This window comes from Cyanistes caeruleus, chromosome 22 (genome assembly GCF_971803275.1).
Source record: "Cyanistes caeruleus chromosome 22, bCyaCae1.hap1.1, whole genome shotgun sequence".
Classification (NCBI taxonomy): domain Eukaryota; kingdom Metazoa; phylum Chordata; class Aves; order Passeriformes; family Paridae; genus Cyanistes; species Cyanistes caeruleus.
In genome coordinates this window covers 8,127,803-8,154,768 of record NC_141722.1, presented here as the reverse complement: position 1 = coordinate 8,154,768, position 26,966 = coordinate 8,127,803, and the positions used below count along the sequence as shown (strand labels likewise).

Here is a 26,966-nt window from a genome sequence, read left to right as displayed (position 1 = left end):
ATACCTGTCCCATATTTGACATGGATGTTAGAATATTCACTGAAATATTCACAGCTTGATCCAAAACTCAGTCAGAGAGTACAAAAACTTCCTTGGAACAATCAAGGCTATAAATGGCATGGGCAGCAGAGTTGTTGGATTCTCAGCACCTCACTTGGTTTTTCCTTTAACTGTTGATTTAGTTGTGAGGGTCTGCTTGTGACATTCTTGCCCTGGAGCTCTTTTCTTCTGAGTCTCTGTCCACAACAGGGATAGTACAAATTCAGAAGGGCGTAGGAGAGGAGGGAGGCGCAGTGCTAGAAGCAGCTTGCACATTTTACAGGTAACATTATCTTTTATTGGCATCCTAAAAAGAATGTCAGGCACTAGAGTGGAGGATTTTTTTCTTTTTTAGAATTTCTGCTTCACTGCTATTCCATTGCAAGATTTTTATCACATCCATGATGCTAGGAGAGACAGGCAGTGCTCAGTGACAGAACTGGCCATTCACAAGATTTCTGGAGACCTTTTGTCACATCCTCTGGAACAAACTGTGAAGATCTCAACATACTTTCTGTTCTAAAACTGGAAATACTCTGAGACTAAACAAGGCACAAGCTTTTCCAGCTGACTCTGGAGCCAAAAAGTGCTCTCTGCTAGTCAGCCAGACCTACCAAGAGAGATCTTCCCATTGCTTTACAAGCTGAAACAACTTCTGTAGTAGTTTACCAAGACTGATATTTTTTAGGAGTCATCCAAGCCATGGAGTGTAACTGTTATCTCTAAAAGACAGTAAAGACATTTTTATTGAAGTCTGGGTGAGCAGGAATATTTTCAGTGGTCAGGCATTGCTGTCTGACTCAAATTATTTCTCAGAGTCTAGGCAACTCTTCTCACTGACACATTTCACATGAGAGTTGACATTGCTTCTCATTTTCACAGCAGCTCAGCTCTCTCTGGTCAAAGTTCATGGTAAGATAAGACCTTTTAGACCAGCAGCATAAACTCTCATAACAGTAAACTGGCCTTACAGTACATGTTCTCTTTCTTTCCAACCACCTGATTTTCCTTATTCCTCCCTTGCAGTGGGCAATAAGAATACAAAAATACAATCCCTGCATTTGCCAAACCCACTGAAGAATAAGTAAGTCTGCACTCTAATGGCAATTGTACTGTTGCCACAGAAAGCAGGGGTGAGAAAGTCTACCAGGTTTTGGATGGCTAGGCTGGTTTCAGTTGAGAAAAACAGTGGAGTAAACACTGCATTGTGACTTCCAGAAAAAACACTGATGGTGGATACCATCATCTCAGCTTTTCAGGACACCAAGGGCAGGTTAAAATCTGGGGCTTAGAGCGCCTGTGGCTTTGGAGAGCTGTGTGTGCCAGAGCAGGGCCATGTGAGTGGCTGTCACTCCAGTGACTACCACCCAGCTCCAAGCCAACCTGTACTGTGAGCACTCCAGAAGTTGTTTTTTGTTCTGTGATCTCTGCAGCAGCTGTGGGGAACCAGTAGCTGAGGTTTCTGGGTGTGTATGAAGGCAACTGGAACTGGGCTGTGGGTTTTCATCCGGAGTTTTGCAGTTGCTGTCTGACCCTGCAAAGGTCTTTCCTGTCCTTGCAGAATGCAGCAGAAACAAGCAGTTGAGCACCTGATCTGTTTTCAAGTCTTCCCTTTTGCATGGAGCCATGCAATAAGTGCTTACATGTCCCCCTAAGGAAAGTGCAATGGCATGAGAAAGCACCTTTGTAGTGGCCATAGTAGTACCTCATACCTTTCAAATTCCAGCATGGTCTTTCCCAGACAACAGTGACTGCAAGTAGAGAGGCAGCCACAGAACTCTCACACTCACCTTTTAGTTTTGCCACTCTTCAGACAAACCTTGAGCAGACATGTGAGTTGCAGTAAGCCAGCACTGTACTGCCCAGACTTACTCCCACCTCAGAGAGGATCCTAGCAGGACATCAACCCAAATGTTTCTGCACCTTGTTGCAGTTTGAGTACTATGGCCATACACTAATTTCTTTCATAGATTTCTTCTGCCCAAATGAGGCTATTTTTACTAGCTGACAGAAAATTTTTACTAAATGCCACCAAAATTCACGAAGTACTGCATTTTGGGCCTTGTGGCCATAGGGAAAATATAGAGTAAATGAATTTATTTCATTGCATTTTCCCAGAGGATGCAAATCAGAATTAAACCACAAAAATCAAGAGTTCAGCATGGGTGTTATCCAGTTTTTTGGAATTCAGCTGAGCAAGTTCCAGATCAGATACACAGTGGCATAGCTGCTTCTGCACTACAAGCAAATGTATACACAGCTATAACCCTACCTTCCACCAAACTCCCCCTCTATGGAGAGATGTTTTCCCTAGCAAGGAGGGACATTGTATACAATCTAATGATTAGGGCAGGATCTAGGAAACAGAATTCCTGATTTCCTCATCCTGCTGGTACACTGTTTTGCTGCATGTTCCAAAGGAAAACATTTTTGCAATCGTTTTCTCTAACACACATGTGTAATAATACTGTGCTTCATATAATATTTTGTTTTCAAAACATAAACCACATCCATGTGCCTCAATGCAGTGACTTTGAAATAAGAGGCCATGATAGGAAGTTAGCACTGCCTATCTCTGTATGAACTGAGCTGGTGGAATCTGGGTGTCTGAGCTGCTGAACACTTGCACCTCAAGCTGAAATCACTGTGTAGCCATGGTGCCAAATATAACAGGGAATAAGGCCACTGATTTTTTGCACTGAACTTTGAGGTACATGCAGAGAAGGAAGTAGAAGAGCACAGTATTCATTGTCAGCCTTACCAGGGACATAAGCAGGTTCCACCAAAGCAGGATGCTCAGCTGATGTTGAAAGTTGTAAGGAAGAATGTTTGTTTCAGTTGGTTCTGGCAAAAAAAATGACACAGTGGATAGCCATATCCCAGCTTTGACAAGTTCATTGGGTTGTTCTGATCCTCTTCCTTGGCTTTGTGACTTTTCATGGTCACAAGCTGGATGTGTGGTGTAGCTGATGGAGAATCGTACCCCCGGTGCACGCAAAGGGCATAAATGTGGCTGGTCACAAAATCAGGACTACCTGAGAAAACAGCCACACAATCTGCCCCAGTGTCAGAAAAAAGGGCTTAACTGCAGTAGCAACACCCTACAAAGTCCTGCTCTGAATAGGAATCTATGCACATTTAGTGAATCTCCTGAGACAGGTATGCACCCCATTCTGGAAGCATTGCTAGAATCTGCTGCTGATCCAGACTGCCTAGAAAGCTGGATCTGAAGGGATGGGAAAAAGTCAGGAGTACTTTTTTGGGGTTTTTTGGGGCTGGAGGGGGGATGTTTTGTTTGATGGTGGTGGTGGTGGTGGTGGTTTTTGGGGGGTTTTGTTTTTTGTTTAGATTTTTCTTTTGTTTTTGTTAGGTAGTCTGATTTTTAACTATGTAAATTCATATGATTATATTCCAATGATCTAAACACTATGGGTCTGGAAAAAATACTGAAATTCCTTTCCAAAATAAATACCAGCAATGACTGGGAGAATCCCAACAAAGCATTGAGAGGTCTGATCTTTCTTCTGCAGTTATCATACTGAGTTTGCATTTTATGCTTTGTGTGTGTGTGCACAAATGAGAGTGCCATTGCAGTGCAGAAAAATGTGTAGAAATTTGAATGGGGGCAAGTGTCTGTACATAAGAACATGGACAGGAGGTTTGGTTTTTTTGTGTGTGCAAGTATGTGCGTGTAGGAGAGGACATATGCACGTCTACAAACTTCTGTTTATGAGGGACTATATATGTGTGGGAATGTATATATGTATGTAATTTTGTGCTTGTGTGGGAGAGAGGAAGGGAAAACATGGGAAAGTCATTTGAACCTGTTTGAAGGTCAGGTCTCTCCAAGGTTATCTGCTATTTTTCCCTTGAATCTGTAAAGTAATGGTATTCACACTCACTACTTGAGAAGTGTTTCTTTTTATAGCTCTTCCAGATGACAAATAATGCCTGTTTTTGAAGTCCTTTTTAAGTCATTGCTCCCTGGATTCAGATACCATGTTTGGGTGCAGGAGGGGAACAGAGCACAGAGCTATTTCCCCTTTCTGTCTGCAGGGAGCTTTACTGGGACTAGTGAAATTCCAGTCAGGATCATCCAAGGGGCTGAAAACTCACAGCATATGAGCTAATAGGACACCCTCTCCTTCAGACCACATGATGCAGTAAGAGAGAAGCAGACATCCACCACAGCCCAATGCAAGCTGTGATGGTCTGGGCTATGGAAGCTGAAAAATCCAGCTGGAATCATTGGGAGATTTCCTGAAGGAAGCCTCCCCAAGTTGACCTGTTGAGAATAAACTGAACTCAGACTTGAGTGGGCAGGTGTCTGAATCAGAGCCGCCCCTTGCTGGGGGCTAGGGTTGATTAAATTTTGCCCACCTTGACATTTTTTGGGCACTGTTGCCCTCTGTGGACAGTGTGGATGTGTGGGCAGCACACACAGCTTTCTCCACTTCATCCACTTGCCAGAGAGGTGCAACTAGCTTGATTCCCACCAGGTTTCCCAGCAGACCGATACGGTGCTGCAGGCACTTGATGATACTGTTCTCTCACCACAAGAGTCAACCTATGCTCTTCTAAAATTAGCACCCTTTTTCTTGCCTTTCCTAAGTATTTTAGTTATTGTCTCTGGTAGCAGCAACAACTGTCCTATGCCCAGAAGTTTTTCAGTGTTCTATAAGAACAGGAGTATAGCAGGAAACAGTATTCAGTGCAGCTTCACCCAGGTATGGACAACTTGAGCATTCCACAGGGCACTCCCACTATCACTGCTTGTGGTTTTGTGTGCTCATCACCAATGGACAGAGAGCTTACCCCCTGTCTCTGGAGTCTGGCCACTGACTCTCCTCCCTGCACATGGGATAGCTGAGCTTTTTCTGCTGGTCAGACCCCAAGGTGTGCTAGAAGCTCAGTGTGCCTAGTGGCTACGTCAGGAATTTTGTGGAATATAAACAGAATGGGTGTCTCAGGGTTTGGGCCAAAGAGAATTGCAGATACCTATGAAGGTGTTCAGCTTCATATTAGATAAAGTTCAGGGGAAATGTTTTTTGGAAAAAATAGTGAGCACATTGGAAACACAGAGAATGGAAAGGGAACAGAAAGATTCAAGACGTAATCCAGGAGAGAATAAGGAGAATGCTTGGTTGAATGGATAAATGGGCTGTGAGCAGGAAACGATATCTGACTTAATGTCTTAGTCAGACAGAAAAATTAGATGGTGTAAAGTGATCCTTCCTGCAAGGGGTGCTGAACTTTTTTGGTGACTTTAGAAGGCCGTGTTTACAGTAACTCCATCTCGTGACCATGCCATAAAGGCAGGCTCTTTGGGCAGGGAGGAAGGAGCATTTCATGAACACACACACATACACACCTTCCTCCATGGGCAACCTGGCCTTGTACATACTGGGCTTTTTTTTTTCATTATAAGATTGTACTTTGCTTTTTAACATAGAAATATAAAATATGCATGCATATGGCTTATCAAAGATGATAACATTCACAGGTAAGGGAACATAAGTCCACTTCATAGCAATAAATTATCCTCCCCACCCTTCTGGACTGATTAGCAGCTGTGTCTCAGCAAAGCTTTCTAGAGTTTTCCTTTTAATTTTTTACCTGAATTGTTTTCTCCATTTTAGCTGCACTCATAGAGGTATTTTTATGGAACTGCCTACAAGGATTCCTAACTGTTGTTCCCACTGAGCCCCTGAAATTACAGAGCCAGCTTTGAGATGCTTTCCCTAAGTGCTGATTATCAGAGAGTGTAGTTTTAATACCAAGAGGCAAAGTTTGCACTAGATTTCCATTCACCTACAGGAAGTTACCAGTTTGCTCTGGTTTGCACATTCATCGACTAAGTGTGCTTTGAGTCTTAGGGAGACTGAGGTTTAGCATTTAGGGCTCTTCAGCTAGACTTAGGATATTAAAATCTGTCTATAAGTTTGCTGGGCACAGTTTGATATGCACTATTATATAACCTGGTTTATCGTATAAGCCATTGAAACCAATAAACTATTTCAGTCCACAGAAAAGCAGTGTCTCCAATAGCACCAAATCAAATTTATTGGTATAAGGGTATGATTCAAGTCAAACCTTAGTTTAATAGGTAACCAGTGAAGTTGCTACAGTAATTATCAGTGCAGTTCCAAAGTAAAATTTGCCTGGTTGAACCATGCTGGTGTTTATGTTGGTTCAGACAAACGTATTTTACTTTGCCACTTCAACTGCTCAGAAGTATGATCAGGTCCTGTGTCTCAGCTGGGGAGAGGGGAACAATGAGCTGTAATAATTCAGCCACTTGAGATAATCTGTGCATACCCTTAGTGTACTGGCAAGCTCCAAACCTTTTCTACACATTTTCATGACATTATTACCTACTTTTTCAAGTACATGAATCAATTGTGGACACTCAGATTGCTTTATAATGGTCCCAGAGAGAAACAGTTTAATAACAGAGAATAGGTGTAGTTTGCATAGAACCAAAATTCATCGTTTTCCCCTAAATACACTGAAGGGATTATCTGGGTTTGTGAATCATGATTCAGATCTTAAGAATGTAAGATACACCCCCGAAAGCAGATGGTTCAACAGTTACTCAAAACTCTTTGATACCACTTGGGACCTTTCCAGTACTTCTGGTTAAGCAAGTGCTTAGCTATTCCTCTACTCTATGGCTGCCATGTGCAGTAGAGCCAAGGGACATATACAGACATCAGACACTTCCCACTTCAAACACACTGCTGACTTTGGCAACATAAATGGCCCAGTCTTTTTACTTCCAAAGGCTATTCCCTGATTCCTCTGGTCAAGTTTGGTATAAATTCAACTTTTGAACCTTCCCTAATATCTGAATTAGAGCAAGGACTTTGGGCCTAGGCCTGGGACCATTCCTGAGTTGTTTCTGGTAATGCCTCCAGAATGCAGAAGGAGCTAGACTGAGCTGGGGTTACCAAGCTTTCAGCTTATCCCAGGACCGAGTGCATCACATGGAGACTACATGGAAGCAGGTCCTTGGGTGTGCTGGGTGTGTCTTGGAACAAGCTCTGCATTCACACACAGTGCAGTGACCTTTGTGTTTCCATAGGTGTCTCAGGTATAGCATGTTTGTGACACTGGAGCAGGAAGGAGAGCTACCTGGAACCACACCAAAGCAGAGAAAAGCAAAGTCTGCCCAGATCTGAGTATCCTGAGAGTGCACTGAGGTGGACCTGTAGCTCCACATACCAGCCAGCCTAGGATCCAGTACTATTCTCTCTGCTTCCTTATTTCCTGCTGCTCTCAGATGCGTCTTTCAGAAGGAAATTGAACGTTTAATGCCAATACAGCCAGCTTGCACTGTCAGATCTGGGTGGCAGAAATTTGTGGCAAAGTCTGAAGTCTGGATCTGGGAACTAAGAGTGGGAGGATGGGACATGAACTTTAATAAACGATCATTTTATGAAGGTGAGGAGGTTCTGCTGGTATTGGTAGCATACTAGAGGACAAATGTTCCTTCCCTTTGATCTGTAGCCTGCTTCACCCTGTAGGATTTTCACAAGAGGATTTATCAGCCTGTACGTTTGTTAAGTTGAAGCCAGAAAGGGAAAATAGTCCCTTCAGTCTTTGCTAGTGGAAATTGCTCTGTGTGAAAACCCAGAGCACAATGAGAAATAAATAAATTGAAACCCAGAGCTGAGAAATAAACAATCCCAGTGGGAATAGTGTGATCGCAGGAAAATAAGAACAATAAATTGCCCTTCTCTGAGGTTTCAGAGCTCTTAAAAAACATCAAATAAGTCTCATAGCTCCTTCTGAATATAGCAGCAGTGATCTTCTCTCCCCTCCAGTTTTACAGATTAGGATGTTGAGGTACAGTGACAAAACAGTTGAAGTGGCAGTTGCAGTGTTTAGTACATATGTACACCTCACAGTTTCAGAGATACCTGAGTAACTTGATATCAGAAGAGTATGGCTTTATTAGTACAGTGATCTGTCTGGTATAATTTTCCACTGCTTGCTGTACTTACTCAGCAGTAGCTTAGGTATCTTTAACCAGCATTGTACTCTGCAGTGTTGTTATACTCTGTAATCCAATTCATTTATTCCTAGGACCAGTGTGATTTTCTCTCTGACCTCTTTGATATCATGGACCGAAGAATTGCCCCAGCCTCTGTTCTAGTCTGAGCAAATCAATCCAGATGGGACCTGGCCATATTTTCATCTCTTCACTTTCAGGTTCTAGATTCATTTTTCTAGAGAAAATGTTCCAGGCTCATTCTCTAATCCAGCTTCAGAGCGACGCTTCTTGGCTTTGCAATGCTACCTAACCTCAAGCATGGCCTGTTTCTCATGAGAGTTCAGAATATGAGAAAAATCGTCAGGAGAGAGAGACAAGAGAGGTCATCAGCTAAAGGGAGAGGGATGACGGGTCCTCCTGTCTCTGGGGCTCCTGGGGATTCACTGTGACTGCAGAGAAGTGGGCTGGGAGGTCCATGAACCAGGCAGCAAGGAGAGCATACCTTAAAGGTAGCATTGCCAAAAAGCATGTCTGGTCCGGACTTCTCATATGCATAAAGGGCACTGGCCTTAACCAGGTTATAAACAGAGCCTTTCTCTCTCTGAAGTGCAGGTTTTACTGTTGAGACAAGCATGTGCCATGATTGCAGGAGGTGGCTGTGAGCTCCTCAGAGGGCAGTAGTTTGTAAGCAAACTAGCCATAAATACATCAGCCAGTGGATTAGTAAGTGGTGTGGGTGGGTGTAGGACATGTGCATACATATACATACAGACATGCATACACATGCATTTCTGCCTCTGCCAAGTTTATGCTAAGTGGTATCACTGAAGCAACCTGCCAGATGAGTTAGGATCTTTGGGTGAAAGTGTGTATGTTTGAAAATATGGCAACAACAACATTTCCTTTGAACACTGTGTAAAGATACCATTGCATTGCAGAGGCTCACAAAGAGCAGCTTTGATCAATTTGTGTGCCAAATCTGGTGAAATAAGACTGCAAATGGAATTTGTTGGTGAACTGATGGTTATTGCGTCACAACTGAAGGCGGCCTGCAGAGTTGAGACTAAACTCAAAAGTCTGAAGCAGACTTACTTGTCATTACTGCTACAAAGCCCCCTTCACTTTGAGTTGGTTTCACACTGCTCCATGAAGAGGGGAGTAAATTTGGAAACAGAGGGACAAAGGTTATTGGCTAAAAATCAGCATTTTAGGCTCCCTCATTACTTGCAGGCAGTGGCTTTCATTTTTGAACACAGATTATACAGAAATGTTGTTCTCGTAGAAAGAAAAAAATCACATATTTCAAAGGGAGAGAAGACTCTGGGTGTACTACAGAAGAGTACCATGCAAAGATGTGATGCAGAGATACAATACTTAAAGAAAAAAATAGCGAACATCTATGGGCTTGATCCAAATGCCTACTCAAACTTTAATCAAAGTCCTTCCCCAGACTTCAATGGGATCAGGCCCCTGATATTTCATAAACACAGATATATATTTAAAATTATTTAAGAAAGTTAAGATGATAGAGAGATTGTCAACTTACAGCAGTGGTGGTTAGATAGTGTAACACCCTCCTCCTAAGAGATGCTACATCAAGATGATCAGGGAATTATGTGCATAAAATAAATCCTCAGGCTTCAAGATAAGAATACACTGCAGTTTCTTGCCATATGGTTCAGACTAAAATTTCTTGCTAGCCCAGCTCAGATTCTCTTCCTTCTCCTTCCTGATATGTTCCAGCTGAGCTCAGCTATTCCTGGGCTGGTTCTAAGCATATTAAGAAAAATCTAAGTCAGTGCCCACTGTATTTTATTTTCTGTAATCTGAGCTACACAGGCAACCAAACCCTTGTGCTGCTTGCAGTTACACTGCTGGGGTCCTGGTGTCCCTGTCAGCACCTCGGCTCTGCCCATGTACAGTCAGGAGCAGAAGAGGGACCTCAGTCTGCTCTCTGGGGGGATTTCAGCGAAAGCTGAGCCTCAGCATAACTGTGCTCACACCAGAGTCAGTCAGAGTTTTGTTGTATGGGAGATTTAATATTGACTTCAGCAGAACTCTGGAAAAATCTCACAGGAAATAGCTGATTAGAGAAATGTAGAAGTTTAGGCCAAAGTGAAGAGAAATCTTCTCATTCCATTGGGATAGATGATTTTGATCAACTTTTTGCAGACACTAGTGTGGAGTGCCTCTATTTTACATGCATGAGGGAGAATGAGGCAAGGGCAGGGGTGTGGGAAGGGAAAGAGAAAGCAGTTAATTTGACTGAATAAAGATAAAAGAATGCAAGCGCCACCGAGTTTGCTGTTTATCTGGACATTGTGTAATGTTGCAGAATCAGATGTGGCACTCTGGCTTTTGCACAGAAATGCCCAGGGAGAAATCCAGCCTCACTGCTATGAATAATGAGTTTTTTAGAGGGGACTTCTTGGTCTCTTCTCCTCCCCACAAGGTATCCACTTTGCAAGCAAATTTGTGGCACTCTGGGCTTCCTAAATAAGAGAAATTTTCCTTTGATCTGAGGAATTAATTTCTGTTTCCATCCCACTGCAGGGCAAAAAAAAGGGCATGGAAATGCCTGGGTGCCTTAGCATAGAGACTGTCCTTTCAGTGGAGAATGTGGGTGTTTGACAGCGGTGAAAGCCCAGACAGTCGAAATTCATCCAAAGTTAACTTAATCCTTTTTGGTTGGGATGGAGGTCTGTCATTTAGAAACAAAGGAGGGAGAAGAAAGCTGCAGAGGTTGTAAGGAAGAGCAAAGCCCTGGGATTGTAGAAGGTCTGTGAGGTCCCGCCAGGTCTGGATTGATTAGTATTCAGTATTTATAATATCTCCATAATGGTAAAACAAAAGAAAACAAGCCCAGAGAATGCATTTTTAATCATCAATCACTGCTCTTTGTTTGTCATGAATGAGCAGCGAGGGGAAATAGTCTCCCATAATCACCTCCCTTCACATCTCCTGCCACACAGGCCTTGCTGGGTGTGCTAAAAGGGAAATAAATAAACAAGCAGCAGATCTCAAAATAAATCCCAGAGACAGAGGTGCTACGTGGGTTAGCAGACCCACACACAGGGGTCTTGTTGAGGATACAAAGTGAGGGAAGGACACTTACTAAGTATAAAAACAAAGACAAAGCATGCTATGACATTAGATGCAAGAAAAAAAGAAGGATTTGAGTTACAGAGGGGCAGCAGGTGAAGGAGGAAGCTTTTCAGAGAATGAGAATGATCAGTGGTGGAATAGTGAGCAAAAGCATGTCAGAATAGGAGTTTCTCATGGGAAATACAATATTAGGATGGAAAGCTTGAAAGGCATCAAATCTAAAATAATTCAGCCTTTTCAGTATCTGAGGATCACATAATTTTAGGATTTCCACTTGAAAAAGTTATTTTTCTCAAGGATAACATTTGTGCTAGAAAAAAAATATTCTTGAAAAGCCCATTGTTTCTATTAGAAGCCCCCAAAACCGTGTCTTATCAGGGACAGCACTATGCTGAACTTCTCCAATGGGATCCCTGCTTTGATCTCGGAGCAGTTCTCACAGGGCCTTTATTGTAGTCCCAACTGCCTCTTGGGAGGAAGGGAAACATTATAATTCTCCCTTAATAAGTGAGATAACAGGCTTCTGGGAGGGTAAGGCCCAAATTTTCTAAAGCATGGCTGGTGACTCCACACCCACTTGGTGTGTTTAGATGAGTGTTCCCAGCGTGACAGGAGACCAGAGCCATCGGATCAGCCTGTAAGGAACAGACACGCTACATCTGAATCCTATTGAAAAATAATAAAAAGGTAATGACTTTGTCATTACTGGACATGGGTTTGTCTGTTGGCAAGGGGGGAGGAAGGGGAGGTTTTCTGCTTTCAGGCTATAAATAATGTTTCCCATTATCCTGTACAGTTCTCCTGCATTCCTTACGCAGCCCTTGGTTTGCCTCCATCTCACTGGGCCAGTGCGAAGCTCCTACGCCATCCTGCCAGGCTGGCACGCACTGCTAGGGAAGGGAGAGGGCAGAGGAGTCCCTGTGTCTGTGTCCCAGTGCCAATGTGACCTGCAGAGATAATCAAGTCACCTCCTCTTGCCCAGGACATAGGTGCGGGTGACCAAATGGAAGGGGCTCAGTTTCAGGAAAGTCCATCAATAAATATTCCCTGATGGAAGTCTTCTGTGATTCCCAGGAGAGGGAGTGTGGAAGGGTCATTGTCTTGTAATTAACTCAGCTCCGGGCACTTACAGCATCTCCTTAAGCAATTGAGAGTTGGTTGCAAACCCTGACTTTGAAGAATTTTAAATCATTTATTAAAAGGCCAAACTAAATTGCACTAGCTCTGTCTTTAACCAAATTCAGGGCCAATATTTGCACTGTTTAGTTGGAGACACTCAAAATTACACGTCAGTTCAGCACATGAGGTTTGCTGGTGAAATGCTGAAGGAAGGGACCTCATTAACTGCTATGACTTGGGACCTATCAGGAAAATTGCAGCATTTAAACTAAAGGTGTGTTTTTAAGTCAATAGCCCAAAATGTAGATGCCTACAAGGATATTTTTAAAACTGCCTTTATATAACTAGCTTGATATAATTAAGAACTGATTTAAGCTCAAACAAAATAACTCCATCTTGCACCCAAATTGAAGTCCCCACACTGAGAACTGCATCTGCTGAACTAAATTAGTCAGAAAATCAGGGCAACTTTATGCTGTAAACAGACTTAGAGCTGTGGAGGATATTCCAGTTCTGTGTCCAGCTCTGCCACTGATTCACTGTGTCCCTAGGCAAGACTCTTAAGTTTTCCATCCATAAAGTGTAATAAAATCTATGTAGGTGCCAGGTGATGTAGTGCCTAATTAATTAGTAAATTAATATAATGAACTCTAACTTGAAGGTCTGTATCAGCACAAATGAATTGTTAATATAAATTTTTATTATTTATTGCTATTTAGTTGATTATTTTCTAACACAGACAGACAATTACAAACATACTTCACACTGGAATTCCATTTTTATTATTGTTGTGGGTTATTTATTATTGTTTCCTCCTGTATTTATTTGTTACCTTTAATAGTCTCTCTTAGGACTAAGCCCCAAACCCGTGGATGTTACCCAGACACATGGAATAGTGAAGTCACTGGGAAATTTTGGGGCAGAACTGGGGTCAGATGCAGGGTGTTTCTTGTTAAGTGTCAAGTCTTTTTTTTTGAACCTTTATATATATTTGAGGCAAATAAAACAGTAAGGATAGATTCTGAGCAGGCTAAATTCTTGTACACACTCATTTATACCAACCAAAAGTTAGTATCGGTCTGTAGGCCTTTAATTAGGTCCACTAGGTTTCAGTATTTATATAACATACTTGCATACTGATATTAATCATATGTATTTCTAAGCAAAGACATTTCAAAATGCAGAGCCTGATCCTCTTCAATATAAATAATTCTTGCCCCAGTACTGCCAGCATGAAGCAATGCCTCCTCTGCACAGAGGATTTGGAGCAGGGTACGATGATCTGACCAATTTCTTCTTCTGAAATGGGTGCATGAAAAGAAATAGTTGCCTGTGACAAAAAGGCACTTGACAAACAATGACCACATGGTAGTCCTTGATTACTTGTGCCACTCCAGTGATAAAATATGGAAGTGGATATTGCACTTGCAACTGAAAAAATGCCTCATCCTCCTCTGCAATTACATTTAATTTTCCATTATGAAACTAAGTAAATACACAGGCTTTTTATAGTGCATGTCTGAGTGATTTCTTCATTCTTCCAGTGAGTTGTGAAGCAGGATCAGAGGTCCTGGACAGCACCCTCTGTGCTGAGTTTGGAAAATGTCACTCCTAACGCCTGATGGCTCTTGGATAGTCCACTTGGGATAGGTGACTGGTTCAGTCTAGACTGGCAGTTTGGTCAGTCTAGACCACAACCAGTTCCTCATTTACTAACGATTAAGTGCCTCTTTGAGGAATTAATGTGGCATTTAGGCCCATGGAAATCATGTCACCTGCTCCAAGTAGGCAGGAACAAGGCATCTCAGCCTGATTATTGCCATGAGCCTCAGAGCTACAGGAGCTTTGCAGTCCTTCCTCTTCCTTTCTACTAAGGACAAAGTTAGAACCCTCAGCATGTATTTCTCTGCTTATGGCATTTTAATCCATGCCCTTCTCATGTTGTTTTAGCTTCATTTTTCTTGTGTAATTTTTTAAGGGTACGTAGTTTTCTCAGGCTGCACTTGCACAGCATAGCCAGATGGAGTGTTCAGAGGTAAGTGCTGGGTGTGAATTAAATACATTAACCTCTACTCTGCAATAAAGACACAGCCTGTATGCTTGACCAACAGCTGTCCTGTCATCAGTCTAAATATTGTGTTCACTTCTGTACTGAACGGCTTGTATTACCTCCCCATGCTCACATCTCACTGCTGCCCAGCAGCTCACAAGGGGATTTGACAGACACTCACCATGTTCTGCATATCTACACAGCTGCAGCCACCCCACTCCACACTGGAAATGAGGGCTCTGAGGGCTCTGAGCAAAAGCAAAGCAACTTCTATGAAGTTAGGGCATAAGAGACAAATTTCTGGGTTTAACCAAAAGTTGTGGACAGCAGGTGACCTAATAATGAGTTTGGATGCTATTATTGCTAATTGGTGAATGATAAATAGCATAAAACATGTCCTGCAACTTCAGTCCATGAAAATTCATTTGAAATATGTAGCTCAATAGAACCAATGTCTTATGGGCACTAAGCTTGTAGTGTGCAGGATGTCCTCTCCCCAGGGACAGCGACTAATGGCATCACTATGGCAAGCTAAAGAAAGGCTGGGAATAGATGAAACCTCTTTGGAGGTGGAGAAGCATGTGGAACCTGAGCTGCCAATTGTCTTGTGCAACTGGATTGTTTCTTAAATGCTCAGGATAAGCAGGAACTCCCGAAGATGGGGACCATAACAGTGTACGGTCTCATTTATAAATGCCAGCAAAGAAAACCATAGGAGGAAAGGAAATTAAAGTAATGTCCAAGATTCCTTTTGGATTTTTTCCACTGTCTTGTATGCTTGAAACAGAAAAAAGTAAAACTGAGAGATATTTTCCTGAGAGGTCTTTGGTTAAGGATCTTCAATCACAAGGAGACATGATCTGGTTCAAGCTGAATCCTGAGCAGTGGGCAAGGAACCCCCATGGGCAAAACTGAATCTGTACTGAAGCATCCTGGCTCGCCAGATACATCTCAGTCAGCTTTTGTTTGAGGTTTATTATTGAATTTTCCAGTGCTGTTAAACCATATAATGGGCTTGTTGAAAAAGTAAATCGCAGTTCAGAGGAAATCTGAATGGAATTCGGTATGTTCAGAAATAGCAAAAGGCTTTCGAGATCGCCCTGCTGATGGCCATATTGCTCCTTTCTTAGTCTGTGTTTCAGACCCACTTTTCTGACAGATGCAGATGCCAGCACTTTTGGTTTGGGGGCAGTATTGACACAAGAACACAAAGGACTTGTGAGGGTGGTGCCTTATTACAACACTAAATTAGCTGGAGAGAGATTACTGCACCACTTAAAAGGAACTCCCGCAATGGTTAAATCTATAGAACATTTTCATCCACTGTTCAACACGGAAGTAAAATTGCTTTGGGTTGATGACAGGAAGATGCTGCATAAATAGTTAAGTATGCATCATTTGCAATTTGCTAAATTATTTTCTTTCTATCTAGAACAGGCTGTGTAAGGTGTCATTACCTCCTGTTCTATCTGGCTGAGGAGCTGTGCACTCTGGGGCTCATGAAGTGAACATCAGAGGGCTGAATGGGCTTTGAGTGAGCTGTGGTCTGGAAGGAGACTCAAAGCTGTCAGAGCTCACAGCTCATAAGGTGTCCCATCCTCCCACCACATGCAGGAGAGCATAGGCAGAAGAGATCTCTGGTGATAAGCAGGACCACTGCAAAAACACTTCCCCCAAGTGCTCCTCCTAAATAGGCCAGTTCCACAGCACTTCAAAATTAGAAAACTTCCAAACAGAAGGAAGAACATTTAGTCTGCGTTCAAGACCCTAGATGAGAGAAATGCAAAAACATGAACAAGAGAAAATAGTAAGTAAATGCAATTAAAAGTAACGATGCAGGTTTAATTAAAGGGCCCTATTCTCCCAACCCTTCATTCTTCATGGATGCCTCATAAGCAAGAATTCGTACCTTGGGACCTGCTCTCTCTTACTTTTGTAAGAAGTTCGGGACTTTACTTTCAGAAACACATGGCAGTGTCTCTCCAGCATACCAAATTCAAGAAGTTTGCTGGTTGTAATTTCAGCAATTTATAAATACTTGCCACAATTATTATAACAGTCTCACACAGTCCTATTTACTTTAATAATCCCATTTTCATGCCTTTTCCCCCTTCTTTCTTACTGTGACCAGGTAGAAATAAATAACTACAGAATGACAAATCCCAAAGAATATGCAAACATACAAAAATTCAGATTTTGCAAAGACACTGGCACTATAAAAATAATTTCTACAAAATATGTGTTTGCACTATAAGTTTGGCCTGGTTAGTAGAAGTCTAGTCTTTACAGGGACCTAAATATTTAACTCAATTGATGCATATTGCTAAACTTGACTGCTCAAAATTCATGAGTCAGACTCCACTCCTCTCTGAGCTGCCAAATCACGGGATTTTCGCAAAAGCCATTAAAAATTTATTTCTTTGGAAGTTTCCTATTTGTTTTCTGGCTTCGGAGGCTTTTGACAGCACTAGGCCACGATTCCAAGTGTCCTTGTGTAAACACAAGTGCTAGAAACAAGTCATACCAGGAGCTGGGGATCAAAAGAGAACACCAAATATTGGAAGACTCACAATAAAAGCCCAAGACTTGGCAGTGGTCCCACAAACGCTGATGTACGTGAGTCACTTTTACTCACATGAGTAGTCACATCAAAATCAGAGGAATTAGCCTATTATTATTAATTATTATTATTTAGGTGTGTAGCAATAGCACATAGGAGCTGTGGTTATGGAGCTGGGCCACATTGTGCAAGGCACTGACAAATCCAGAGCAAAACCATGGTTTCTGCCCCAAAGAGCTGATGTGTAAACACTGGACAAGAGGCAACTAGTGGAGACAGACACAGACAGGGAAGCGTATGGGAAGAGCAAGACGCTCCTGTAAGGGCTTCTGTGTGGGTGTGCTGATGCAGAATTCCCTGCTGCCAATGAGCAAAATTATCCAAGAGTGTACAGGTTTGCCTAGCTTCAGCCTAGGGCCCAAATCCTGCAAGCCCTACGATGGAGGCAGATCCATCCCACAGACCTACTGTCCGGGCAGGCAGGCAGCTGTACCTCCAAACCCCAGTGCTGAGTGCACGGTGCCAGTGAGCCCAGGCTCCTGGCTCCTGTAGAGGTAACCAGGAGATGAAGGAAAAGGTCTCTGTGGGTGTTTCTATGGAATTGCCACCACAAAATGTGCACATGCTACTGTAATGTATACTCACTGTCTCAGTGAAATGAAAGGTGGAGCTGGGGAAAGTAGTTTAACACAGAAATGTGATGCCTGCCTGTTGGAAATTGAGGTGCATGAGAACTCTTGTCTCTGATCCTGCAATGACATCTCCCAAAACCAGCCCAGTCTACAAAGCTGCACATAGCTTGCACATTTGTTCCTTGGCATTTTATCTATGATCCAGACCTGCAAAAGTTAGTCCTGTGTGCAACTGCCAGCAAAGCCAGCACAGCCAAACTGAGAAATACTACACTTGCAGATCCAAGACAACGGTTAGCTCTAAACTTGAGTGAAATCCAGACAAAAAACATTAGCAAAAGAAAAGTACAGAAGTTTAGAAGTTTGTAAAATAGCAACTGAACATCATGCCTAGGAAAACCAGCAGGAGAATAAAGCAGTACACACAACCTAGTTATTCATCATCTCCATGGAGTTTAGTCTTAGGGAACTAAGTTGAACAGGGGTCAGCAGGCTGCAAACCAGAAAATTTTATAAAATTTACAGTGATTCTCTGGGAAGGAGGACGGATGGGGAAGAGGAACCGCTAGCGCAGGAACAGGGCAGGGGACAGGCAGCTGCCCGCGAGGGCTGAGAAATCCGGACACTTTCTCGCCTTTTCCCTTGCCAGGGGAGGGTAATCCGGTCCGGGTTTTGCACGCGCCTCTCCCTTGACTGCCTGCCCTGCCTGCCTGGAGACCGAGTCCGCTCCGTGCCCGCTCCCTCCCGTCGCTCCCCTCTTCCCCACCCCGGGCGGGCCGGAGCGGGCGGCGGCGGACTCCAGGCCGGGTTTTGCGCGACGCCCGCCCTCCTGTTAGAAATAGGAAAATTCAATAATCAAAGCAAAGGGGAGCGCGAGGAGGAAAAATCCGGGATCAGGGCAAGTTTGATGGCGCATGCGCGCTGCTGCCTCCATCCCAAACACACACACATTTCCCTTGACTTGGAAAGTCAACCAAAGCAGCCCCAAGTGCAGGTAAGCCCGTCCGCTCCCGCCCGGCTCCGGCTCCGCCGCCAGCAGCCCCGGGGCCGGGGCGCTGCGCGGGCGGGCGGTGCTGCCCGGCAGGTGGGCAACGCTCCGCTCTCCGAGCTGGTTCCCGTGGGGCAACGTCCACCTCCGCGGGCAGCGGGCAGCCTCTGCGGGCACCGGCCGACATCGGGGGCAGCGGCGGCCGCCCGGCCCCGCGGGAGGAGGGAGGTGCTGTGGCGGCAGGGGGGCCGGCGGCGGCGGGGTAGCGCCGTGCCCGCTCGGCGGCGGAGCCGCGGCCGCGGCGGCGCCCGTCAATTTCCAAGACTTTGGCAGGAGCCCGGGCAGGGGACGGGGGAACACGTGCTCCCGCTCCGCGCCGGGGGCAGGTAACCGCAGCCCCGCCGCGCCGCAGCACCCTAGGGTCCCGACGAGGCATCGAGAGGTGGGAGGGGAAAGGCGGCAGCAAAGTTGGGCGAGCGGCAGCTGGAGCGCTCCGCGGACAGGGCCGGGTGCGGCGGGGCGCGCCGTGCCGGGGAACTTTCTGCAAAGTGGCTGGGCCGGGGCCGGCAGCGCTTCTCCCGGTGCCCGCAGCGGCACGGCCGCAGCCCCCCGGCAGGGTCGCGGTTGGCAGGGGCTGCGGCGGCCGGGAGCGCGGGTCGGGGTAGCCGGTGTCCGGCCCCCAGGGCGAAGCAGCAGGTTATTTTTACCCAGTGGTATTTGCAGAATGCGCAGCTGATTTGCCATCCGGAGCCAGGAAGTTTCCCCCTTCCGTCTCCGTTCCCTTTCCCCCTTTCCCCGCGCACGGCGGGGTAGCGGCGGGCGGGGGACGGTCGGCCGGCTGGCGGTGGGTGGGGGGCACGGGCCGGGACTCCCGGGGGAGCGGCTGCCCGCGCTGGAGGCTCTGGGGACGGGGAACAGGTGTCCGAGCTGTCACTCATAAGCCGGGCCGGTGGGGGGGCACGGGGCGCAGACGGGGAAGGCGAGGAGCGGTGCCGTGCTGGGGCCCCGAGCGCGGCCGGCCGCGGAGCAGCGGTCCCGGGGAGCAGAGGAGGAGCGAGGGGCAGCCGCGGTGCAGAGCAGAGGCGGGCTCGGCGGCGGCCCGGGGCGGCGAGCGAGCTGTCAAGAGGCTCGGGCGGGCGCGGGACTGGCGCTGCCGCTTGCCTCGGGGCCGGCGCCGTGAGCGCCTGACTGTGCGGCGGGCAACTTGTGCGGCAAACTTTGAGGGGTGGGCTGCGGCCTGAGGCTGCTCGGAATCACGGCAGGTTTGAGCGATCGACTCGAGCCCTCCTGCTCTTTCGGGTCGGAAAGGTGAAACTTCTCAGGAGCTGCACGTCCACCTTCTGTGTGCCCCCTCCTGTCCGCGCTGCACTGCACAGCGGGTCCTGGCAGCTCGCTCCGTGAAAGAGTAGTTGTCTCTCCCAAAACTTCATTGATGAATTTGTTTCCTCTATTGATTTGCTGACTGTCAGCGTGGTATAATTTCTTGCGAAGGTTTCGGACTACTCATTTCAGAAGTCCTGACTGCTTCCCACCTATCTTTTATCTGTGTGTCGCTGCCACCTTGTTAGCTACACTAAAGGTGGCTTGGAAGAGTTTATGGGAGAATATTGTTGAACTTCAGTAATCAAGTTTCCAGATCTTATGCCTCCTGTTTAATTTATTAGACTAGTTATTTATTCTGTTGATGATAATCTGTTGCTGGTTTCTATGGAGATGTTAAACTGATCTCTTTCAGAAATCAAACTCCATATGCACTAAAACGTTTAAAGGAGCAGCGTCCCCTTTTGTTTTCAGACTTTGTACCTTTTCAGCGCTTTTACTGGGCTCCTGTATATTTTATATATTAAAGCCTGAAGTTGAAGCTTTGTGCAAGACAGAACTTATTATGGCTAACAGAAAGTCAGGACTTTGATCCTTTTTTTTGCATCATCATTTAAAACAGATCATTTTTCCCCCCTCATCACACAAGATAGCAGAACCCTTTCAAGATCAAAGCGTCCAGCTAAAAACTATTGTTTAAAAAAAAAAAAAAAAAGAAGCCAGAAAAAGAGACAGTTAAATTAGGGGGATGTTTCCTTAATCTGCTTATTTTGTTCTAAAGATTTTTTTTTTAGCTTTGTAAACACAACAACAGAAACTTGTGGCAACTCTATTGTTATTTTTATACCTTCCAAGTCTTTTTAAAGTTAAAATAAGTTCAAAGTCTAAATATCTCCAAAGATAAAGTGCTTGTTAGGGTGTTTTTATTACTTGGTTTCTAAATGTGGAAGGTCAGAATCCAGAAAGCTACTGCATTAGAGAAGGTTTTAATAGTCTTTGTCTCATCTTAATGAGAGAGCAATCTAAAAAACATTTTCCCTGCAACGTTTATAAATTATTTCAAAGAAGTCTCTCTGCATATAACTCAGTTTTCATTATTTCTTAACTTACCCATTGCATTATTACATGTGATTCAGTGTGATATCACTTTAGAACCAAAGTAATCGAGGTGAGAGAATTTTTTTTTTTCTTAAAATTTGAGAAGTCCTGGTAAGCTGGTGTGTTGATTAGGTTGATGCATGTTGCACACCAATTGTGGGTTTTTGCTCATCTTTTAGAGGAAAGTTCAAAGATTTGGGAAAATATATGACCAACATAATGCATGTTTAGCACAATAAAAAAAACCCTTGTACTTTCTTTTAGTGTATCTTCAAAACGTTTCCACTCCCTAAATCAGAGATGATTTTCCTCCTGGTATGCTTCTATAGTGATCCTAAAAATAAAAATAATCCTAGAGGAAATAGTGTATGTAATCCTTATAAGTCATATATGTTTGTCTACATACATTTACATTTTGAATGTATATATATATACATATATACAGAAAACACCAAGTGATTTATGATCTGACCATACTAGACTTAAATATTTTTTCCTTGTAAATTTTTTCCCTTTTTTTTTTTTTTTTTGTGCGTGTGTGTGTGTGATTTGATGTGTGGGAGATCATATAAAATTTTTTGTAAGTATTCTGTTTATTTGTTTGATTTAAATTGCAAACAGAATTGACTCTGACAAGTAAAAAGAGGAGGGGGAAAAAAGGAAACACTATGGCTTTAAACTCAGGAGTTTGCATATTCTCCTTGTATCTTTCCCCTTTGCTAATTATTGTGTTGTTTTCAGAGCAAATATGTCATATCCATGGCGACCAGGCAGGTTTATTGTCTTTCAGAAGCAATAGCTCACATAAGTAATTAATGACTTCTTTTTTTTTCCTCTGGCTTAGGTTAAACAGATCATTCAAGGAAAGTCATATCTCTCTCTCCCTCTCTCTCTCTTTTTTTTTAGCCCAGTGACATAATAACATGAGTTAGAAGAAGAAAATACTTTAACCAAGAAGTCAACAGCTTATTTTTCCTCATTTCTTTTTAAAAGATCTAAGTGTCAGCTTTCCACACATATGACATTGTCATTCTTGCAGTTTCCGAGCAAAGCCTTTGTACAGAGAAAAGCCATTGAAAGCTGGAGTTAAGTTGATGTTGTACAGCTGAGCAAAGTGTCTCTGGGTACACGTAGTGGGATGTTACTCTTGCTTAAGGGTTTTGCTGTGTACCAGGAAAAAAACATTTCCCTCACTTTTCCCCCCTTCCTCCAGTTCTGTCTCTATTAAAATCAGTGTTAAAATAAAGGTGTGTTTTTGTATCTTGCAGATTATAATTCAAACAGTTTCCAGGAAAGAATTAGTAATTCATTTTTATATACAGCATATATACACACATGCCTGAGCTCCACCCAAAACAATCAAGATAGCTGGAAAAAAACCCTTATTTCCTTTTTCTTTTCAAGCCCAAGCAAACTTGCACAGTAACTTTCAAAAGCTTATTAAAAATTGCCCCTCGTTTTTGCAAGGAGTTTGCTGCAGGTATGAATCATTTTCTTTCCCTTTCCAACTGTGTTTCTTCCTATTAAAGCTGAATTTGCTATCTGTCCAAGCCAGGGGCTGGTTATCCACTATGATTTACTGAGGTGATGGTTGCCCCCTCCCACACTCCCCCCAGTACCTTCACCCCCATTTTGGTTTTGCTAATTTCATTTTCAGAAGGATTTATACACAGTCCAGCTATATAAATTCCTTGGGAGATAAAAGCGCGACACACTTCCATAAACAAAAGCTTTTACTTGCATCCTGTCTTCCTTTTTTTCTTAAACTAAAAAGGAAAAAACCCTAAAAACAAAACCCCAAGCCATCTGATTGAAGCAGGTATCATAAATGCATGCTGGTAATGATTCTGTATTCCACAATGCTGCTACTTTAACTTTTAAAATATGTTTCCTTTCTGGTTTGTAACATTAATCAAAGAGCCGCTTCCTTCCAAATTTCCACAGACTGGGACTAATTAGAACCACTCGAATCATATTTTGTAAATTCCATGTGGATGTTACTTTAGGTTTCAAGATTGTGAGTGCTTCAGGTTTAGTCTGGCTAGGCAGTCTTAAGGTTATTTTTATTAATGTTTCTGTCTCCCAAACCAGTTCAGGGTTTCTTTCCATTTACCCCAAATAGATTTGTGGGTTCACACACAGGGGTGTGTCGGAAATAGACATTTCAAGTAGGAAAAAGAATAGCCAAGAAGGATAGAGATTTTGCAGTGTAGTTCCAAAGAGCAACAGAGAACCTCCTAAGTAACGTGAAGCTGAGGATTCAACAGACTTGATAATTGAGCCCTTAACCTTCTGATGTCTGTATCAGAAAAACAGTCTAGTAGAGGGAGACAAAGAATAAAAGCAAATACTGGGTAGGAGGAAGCTGAGGAGATGACTGAAATATTGAGGTATAGTTCAAGATATGTACAGATCGGTATTATGATGTTTCCTCAGGCTCAGTTTTTCCCTCTGGTGAAACATCGCTGGTTTAAAGGTGGCTTCGGGAGAACCTGATGTTTGCAGTGCAGCCGAGAGTCTGCCGTTTCTGTGGCGTGTGCCGATGTAACTTGGGGAGACTTCTCTTGGAATTTGTATTCATGTTTCCCTCTTTCCTTTTGTTTTTGAAGGAGTGACTAGTGATTTTTTTTTTTTTTTTTTTTTTTAATCTTTATGGAAAGTTAAATAGCTAGAAGTTGGGAATTTTCAGGTTGTGATTATCAGGCTGTGCCAAAGGGATTTTAATCGAACCACTTTGAGCATCCGACAGGGTGACTGTTTCCATGCTCTGGTGTCGCATTTCTCTCCCGTACATTTGTTGAACCTAAATAGGATATCTAAGAATTAGGGGGCAGTTGGCTTGCACAGAGATCTCAAAGTTAACTTGCTTTTGGTATATAAGACTGCAGCTTCAAAGAAAAGCAAGAGCACATCATAAATTTTGCTAAAATTAATCAACCGTTTAAGAGCTCCACATTAACAAGGTTTTCCAGGCAAGCAGCTTTCTTCTCTTCTTCACTTCTTCTTCTTCTTCTTCTTCTTCTTCTTGTTCTTCTTCTCCTTCTTCATTCAAAGGCTGAGAGGTTTGGGATGGGGGGGGGAACATAGTAAGAAGAGGAAAGGAATGGAATTTGAGGAGAAATAATAAAAACAAAAAAGGCTGGATTTGTAGAATATAAATCCTCATGTGTCCTTGATCCATATTGTCAAGGCTTTTTTTTTTTTTTTTTTTTTTGGTCGGATTTGTCCTGTGTGCCTTTGACGGAAAAGGCACGTAGAGAGAGAGAGAGAGAGAGAGAGCGCGACAGAGGGGGAGAGAGAGAGAGACGTGTCACTGCTTTGGAGCTCATTATCATTCTTAATAAGTCTTAAGGAATAAAGAGGAGCATTGAGTGTAAATGCTGGGTAATCCTAACACTCCTCAAGGTGAGAGGAGTCTCGAGGACACAGAGAAAGAGAGTGAGGAGGAGGGGGCTACTGTGGGAGCAAGAAAGGAGATGTGGATGAAAGTGGTTTTTAGGGGAGTGGGCACAGCTTAGTGGGGCTTGTGCCTCTGAGTTCGTTCCACAGGCCCGTGCCGGGGCAAGTTGTCTCGAAGTTTGCATCCCAGAGATCTCCCAAGTTTGCGTCCGAGCAACCCAGCTGGACCTTGGGGCTGAACTGTTGGCGTCTATTGGAGACGTTCTCTGGCGGAGATGGGTTTGAGGAACGCGTGGCTGCCGCCCTCGTCAGCGCGGAGCTGAGGGCCGCAGCCGGGCCCGAGCAGCGGCCCAGGCCCGGTGCCCTGCCGTGCCTCCGCTTCAGCGCCCGCTGCCTCGGCTCGGGGGGCGCTTTTCAGCCGGTGCCCCCCGTGCTTTGCTCCTTTCCGCGACGCTCTGCTTGGATGTCTCAACTCTTAGCCTGAATTTCCTGAAACATCTCCCTGCGCGGCTCGGACACTAGGTGGCTTAAAGCACAGGCTCGGCTCTGATCTGCTGGCAGCTGCCAGCGTTCATTCACTCTTTCTGGTGGGCTCCCTTATTCAAACTTCAGGCTGATAGCAAAATATGGAGATGTCTTTGAATCCATTGTGGATTCAGATACAGCACGACCTCCTTGGCAGTGTGTTTGCAGTCACGTTTGGAGATTTAAGCCCTTGGAGAAGGAAGAAAGGGGACACTGATGAAATTAATTCAGAGGCTGGGCTTCTTGTTTTGATGATAAGGAGTCAGGAACCTGCTGCTGTTGCTGAGTCCTTCCCTCTCCAGGCAGATTTCACCATACCCATTCTAAAGGGTGTGTGTGTGTGTGTTCCTTTTGGAAAAAAGCATTTCAGGGTTGGCATCACCCTTTTTACTGTGCCGATGTGTAATGGAAGATGCTGAGCTTTCAGTGATGCCCACTGGCCCTTCTTTCTGGTCTCTTATCTCAACTCCAGTTGCAGGCAGAAGGGATTGTTGTAATTGGGAATTTTCCTAACACATCCAAAGCCTGAAGAAGAGGAGTGGAATAGCACTTGAATATTTTTTTTTCCCTCCTGCAGTCTCTGTTGTCTCTTTGGTTCAGCCCTTAGCTTCTGGCTGAAGTTGGAGCTTTACATTTTTTAAAATTATTCCAAATACCTTGGAGCAAGTGGGAAGGAGTTGTGGATACTGAGTTTTGATCAGTTGGCAGAAGCCAATTGCAGTGAGGTGGAAGTCTTGCTAAATGCTGATTTTTCTGGGTCCAGGTGCTTGGCATCAAGTTAAAGTATTACATTGGTAATATTATAAGGTATTAAGTTATTGTAATATTATTAGGTATTAAGTTATTAGTAATGGAACTGTGGAGCTTGCCTGTACTTGACAGAGAGCTGCTAAGGAACTGTATTAGGCCTTGAATTCAGGCTGGTTTCTCCGGTAGTGTCTTCCAGCATGCCTCAGCCCTGATCTGGAGGGAGCAGGAGGAAACTTGAGTGCAATTTTTGTGTATCATCTGTATTTTGAGCTCTTTCCTGAGAGAGTTAATGAATTGTAGTGAGGAGACTCTATTTCTTGTGCAAAGGGATCTGCCTGCAAATCCTCTCACTCACTCTGTCCAGTGGCTGTTGATGAGGTGTCAGCTAATACCTTTCATGCGTGATTGGGCTGGTCTAGAATAGGACCTGGAGATGGAAGAGTCTGTGCTCACAGGGATGAGCTCTAGAGCTATCCAGCTGCCAAGGCCTCGTAGGAAAAGGCATAGCAGAACTGTCAGTTCTTTGGGGCCTTTGGGGGCCTTTGGCTCCTTGCCCATGCCATGGCATTTTGGGGTAGTTTTCTCTCCAGAAGGTATCCTATTTTTGTTCTGCCACCAGTGATGCTGTTTTGAAACATTGGAAACAACTCCCAGATTCTAAGCCATAGGGCTTGTCGTTTCAATAACAATACAACAAGTCACCTCACCTCGTCTCTGAGGCTGCTCCTGATCCTTCTGTGTGTGAAGTCAGCTGGCAAGGCTGGTCTCAGTGCTGGGAGGACAGCATAGCATCATACACACCATCATCCGTCAGACTCGGGAAGGAAGGAGGTAGATGAACTCTACAGGTTTTTCAGGGAGTTTTTTGTTTTGGATGCCATCCTTTGTAAGAAGAGTGGGAACTGGAAAACTTAAGAGAGAGAATCCCTTGATGGTCTATATGGAACTGTGAAAAGGGGTCTTGTTTCAGCTGTCCATAAAAATGTGTTGTGTAGTGACGCTTGGGAGGGGCCAGAGGAGGAAGGGCTAAAGAGTGTGACCCAAGCATAAGTTTGTCTGCTGGGCCTGGAGAAAAGTTGACTGGAAAGTGTGTCCTAAAATGACAAGATATCCTGGTTCTGGTCCCTGCTTGTATTTGAAGGTGGAGGTGGCAGCTGACTTTCACTTAAGAGCCAGTTCTTTTCTTTCCTGATTTTGCTTCTGCTTCCAATAGCAAAGGTACTGGGACATTACATTCCTAAGCAATATGAACTGCCAGCCCTACTCCTTTCCCGATGTGGACAGGCAGAGCTTTCTAAATAAGAAGACGTGAATGTACCTGGCATAAACGCAAACTGAGCTATGTCATCACAGCCTGTGGCCTTGAGGTATCTCCCTCCTGCGCC

General features: G+C 44.1%; 1 protein-coding gene across 49 annotated transcripts in view; it reads left to right on the top strand.

Annotated features, from left to right (window-relative positions):
• CASZ1 (castor zinc finger 1) overlaps positions 1–26,966 on the top strand; it is a 282,930-nt gene that overhangs the window by 64,218 nt on the left and 191,746 nt on the right. The window contains exon 1 of one of the 49 annotated variants that reach the window (XR_015278804.1): positions 18,193–18,495. The exons of the other annotated variants lie outside the window; for them this stretch is intronic. The gene's annotated coding sequence lies outside the window, so the exon portion shown is untranslated. Of the gene's footprint in view, positions 1–18,192; positions 18,496–26,966 lie in introns of those variants that run through there. 49 annotated transcript variants of the gene reach the window in all.